The sequence below is a fragment of the Pleurodeles waltl genome, chromosome 7 (assembly GCF_031143425.1).
Source record: "Pleurodeles waltl isolate 20211129_DDA chromosome 7, aPleWal1.hap1.20221129, whole genome shotgun sequence".
Lineage (NCBI taxonomy): Eukaryota > Metazoa > Chordata > Amphibia > Caudata > Salamandridae > Pleurodeles > Pleurodeles waltl.
In genome coordinates this window covers 1,430,932,752-1,430,937,316 of record NC_090446.1, presented here as the reverse complement: position 1 = coordinate 1,430,937,316, position 4,565 = coordinate 1,430,932,752, and positions in this window count along the sequence as shown.

Sequence of the window (4,565 nt, the reverse complement as noted above, 5' to 3'; positions counted from 1 at the left end):
CTTTGACTAGGGCCACTGGAATTATGTGAATGTGCTGCTGTGCCGTTTCTCACACAATTATGGATTGGCTGCATTTGCCACATAATACATTACCTGCTGCATAATCTGCAGAACTAAAAAAAAAAAGTTGCTGGCTCAAAAGGTTTGAAAGTTACCTAAAACAAAGCGCTACATGTTGCGGCACAGTGGAAGGCTCTTTCCAAAGTTTGACTGGTCACCTTTTTGTTGCTTATTGCTACATTTAAGTCTTAAACTGCTACCAGTGAGGTGCAACCTATGTCCAAACAGTGTACACAAGTGTACATCTGCTGCATTACGCTGCATAATTTCCCTTTTCGTGCCGCATGAATTAATCAACCATGCCACATAATTTGGCCCTCCCCTGCGCGTAAATCCAGTGGCACTGACTCTGCTTCTGTTCAAAAACCCAGGAGTGACAGGGGTGCACTGATGTGTTTTCCATACAATACATAATGTGCCACCAGCCGCTCATCACCCTATGCCCATGGAATGCCCACATCCTATGCCTTTGAACTGTTTATCACCCTCACCGTTGCCCTGATGCACACTCTCCACTGGTCTCCTGATGCACACGTCCCGGTACTTCCACCCTGAGGCACATTTGCCAGTGATCCTCTGAGGCACTTCACCCAGAGCTCCCCTGAGGCACATCACAGATCACCCGATATTCTGAGAGTGCTTCCCTTGACCCCACTGTGTACCCCCTGCTGCGTCCCGTCCTGTGCCATCTGCTGCAAGTGACCCTCCTGAGCATGGTTTATGTGTGCTTCGGGTCGCTGTGCACTGAAAGCTCCATGTTTGTGTGCAGGTCCATGGACTTTGTGAAATCGTGTGACTGTAGCTAAATTCATCTATGTGCAGGACGCCATACATTCTGTGTGGCCTCACGCTATGAGCCCTTCTTTGCATGGGCTTTTCAGAGCCTTTGCCAGTAAATTATCTTTTCTTTAAGAAACTGATAAAGTGCATGTATAGGAACAAAGAGCAGCAGAGTGCTTTAAGGAGATTATGTGATGGGAGCAGGACCACATCAACCACGAAGTGTTGTTCACACAACACTGTAGAGTGTGGACTTCCGTTCAGGCACGAATGCACAGAACCGACATGAAGGGGGTGGGAGGTATGGCTTCAGTATAGTACACTGCACAGTTACCGAGTATAACCACATACCCCATATTAAAAGTTGATGCACAGTGAACCTGTGATTTGCGCAAGATCACACAAAACTTTGAAGTGCTACAGCCGGGCTCCGACGGCAACAAACGCCCGATATCTAACAATCTTATGAAAACTCGAACCCATTCAAATAGCTATAATTTTATAGGAGTGAAATTTGACTTCACAGTGTACTTTTCACAGACTGAAAATGTAATGGGTCGAAAAACTGCCAAAATGGAAAATTATGCTTCCAGACTTGTGGGCAGGACAAATCTGGTGGCATACCTGCAACTCACCCTCACGTGCCAGGTATCACCCTCTTTTTAATGATCTATTTTCAATGACATTCACCCCTTTCAAACGCCCCTATAGCAGTGCTTTATTTGTAAATAAGAACGTGACGGTGCCCAAAGCCCTCGCCTCAAACACGAAGCTGCTGCAATGAAATGTGCAAACACGGAATACTGAGGCAGCGTAATCCTAAAGCCATCTCAGGCCTCTTCGATCCATTTTCAGCCACTTCCGCCCCTTCAACTCGCTCTTGCAGCTTTCTCCAATTTTTACGTTTTTTCGTTTTTCTCTTCCTCCGTCTTTCCCATATGTGCATTTTGCTCGCAGTAAATGCTTGAGGCATAAAAATAAGGGCCGGCCCTCAAATATAAGTACAGGTGCCCGCACCGGAAACAACAACAAAGTAAGTACTGCCTTATAAACTTCCATAAGGCAACCCCCTTTGCAAAACATGCGTTTTCCTATACACTTTAAGGGGACCACCCTGTTAAACACGTGGCCTCACTCTCATTAGCAAGTCACCTCCGTAGTGACCTTTAAAATTCCAAAACACAACAGCGTTGTCTGACAGCCTGTGAACAACCACAATGGGATAATTCCGCTGATGCATACAACAGAAAGAATATTCACAGGCTTCTTGTGTTAAAAAAGCACTTGATAGAAAGGACACAATGTGCCACAATTGGTGGCAGAAAGAACAACTTATAATTAGGAACACAAGGACGCAATGTGCTAAGATTGGTGACAGGGGGTACGTCTTATAATTAGGACCAGGACGCAATGTGCCCGGATTGGTGGCAGAGGGTACGTCTTTTAATTAGGAACACAATGACGCAATGTGCCACGATTGGTGGCAGGGGGTACGTCTTGTAATTAGGAACGCAAGGACGCAATGTGCCACAACTGGCGGCAGAAGGTACGTCTTATAAATAGGACCAGGGCGCAATGTGCCCCGATAGGTGGCAGAGGGTATGGCATATAATTAGGAACACATTTCTGTTCCAGTTATGAGAGGACACAGATCACAATTTTGTTTAACAAGAAAGCCACTTGCTTCGTGAAAGGGTCGTTTTCTCTGGAAAAAAGCAGACCTGTCCCACCAGCCTGTAAGTGTCGTGCTCTTTCAGCACATGATACATAAAGAACGCGAAACTTCCCGCATGGCTTGACTCACACACACCCCTCAGCATAGCGCTGTGAGTTGCACGCTAAAACGCTGGGCAGGCGCAACCGTCGGTTACCTGCGCCTCCGGTGCCAGTCCAGGCGACGGTTCCATATAAGACGCCTCTACACACTCGAGTCCGTTGAGGTACCGCAGACTACGCTGTCGTTTGTTTTTAGGAAGTATTTCATACAGGCTGAGACAAGCTCTTCTAAGTCCCGCCCACGCTGCGGGTCCAGGCACTCATGCCAATCAGCCCTGGAGTGTTGCAACAGGAAGCACGAGGTCGGGGAGTGGGGAGTGAGAAGACAGACCTGGTGCCTGCTTGTAATGACACACAAACAGCATGTGCCATGTCACATATACCACACAAACATCTTTTGAATGCATGCTGTCAGGGCCACTCGAATTATGAGGCAGCCGAAAGCCAAATTATGAGGCAGAGTTGAGTAAACTATGCGCCAAGAAAAGACAAATTATGTGGCGCAATGGGACACATATTTTGATAGCATTCAATATTTTTCAATTTTTACACTTGTTAAAACAGTATGGGCATTGGTTGAACCTCGATAGTATCAGTTAGACAGCCAAATATAGCTATAAGCAACAGAAAGGTGAATAAGTAACCATTGCAAAGGGCCATCCACTGGAGGCAACACAAGTTGCTGCAGTTTTAATAACTTTTGAACCGTTTGAGGTAAAAACATTTTTTGTTGTTAAAATCTGCAAGATAATGCACGAGATGATGGATTTTGTGGCAAATCTATAATTACGTGAAAAACGCTGGAGCCACACAATAGCATAAATTTCATTCACCCTCGATATTATGCAATGGTCTAAAAGAAAAAGATTTAGATTTAGAGTACGCTCTAAGACTCTAAGGCCCTCATTTCAACTTTGGCGGGCAGCAAGCGCCGCCTGCCAAGTTGAAACCGCTGCGCCGCCGCCAATGTGGCCACACTCTCGCGGTGTCAATCGGAGATCCCTGCTGGGCCGCAACACGGGAGCCGGCTCCAAATGGAGCTGGCGGCGGTGCGACAGGTGCAGTTGCACCCGTCGCGCTTTTCACTGTCTGCTATGCAGACAGTGAAAAGCTCCATGGGGCCGTGGCAGGGGGACCCGCGACTCCCCTTTCCACCCGCCTTTTCATGGCAGTTCATACCGCCTTGAAAAGGCTGGCGGGAAGGGGACTCGTAATCAGGAGGATTAAATCCGGAGGGACCAATGTGGCGGGAAACCGCCGGTCCCGGCGGTGCAACCGCCACGCTTCCACCGTGGTCGTAATGCCAGAGTTTGTACTGCCAGCCTGTTGGCGGTACAAACTCCAAAACAGCCCTGGTAATGAGGGCCTAAGTGTGGAAATTCAACCAAACCTGGCTATGTGGCAATCCTTCTTAGGAGCCATCTCATCTAATTCCAAAAGTCATGGGATATCAAAGACACCTACTACCACTCCACAAAAATTGAAAGCTCATGTAATTCACTACCACCCATTTCTGTGGACTCATTCGTCATACATCAGGCATATCTATTGTGCATCCCTCTCTCTCTCCCACCGTCCTTTGCAAGAAGATGTAACCTCTTACTTTTATCTCCATCCACTATGCATCTGTCCTCTCTAGCTCTCCTTTTTTCCTGACTTCTCCATTACTTTACATTTTATAATTACACCTGCATAGTCTAGCAAATTTGGAAAACATTTTACGAAGACATACAAAATATCTGAATTCCTGCAACCTCATGCTCACCTTAACACAAAAGGAACATCAGACTTCAGTGATTTAAATGTTCCAGCTGTCACCTGAGTGGTATCGGATAAACTTTGTGGCACACCATCTTCTTTCTCCATTCCCAAATATCTGCCCTGGGACTTCCAGCAGTGGGGAACAGAGCGGGAATGCAGGACCATCAATAAAACAGTAAGAGGCTGTT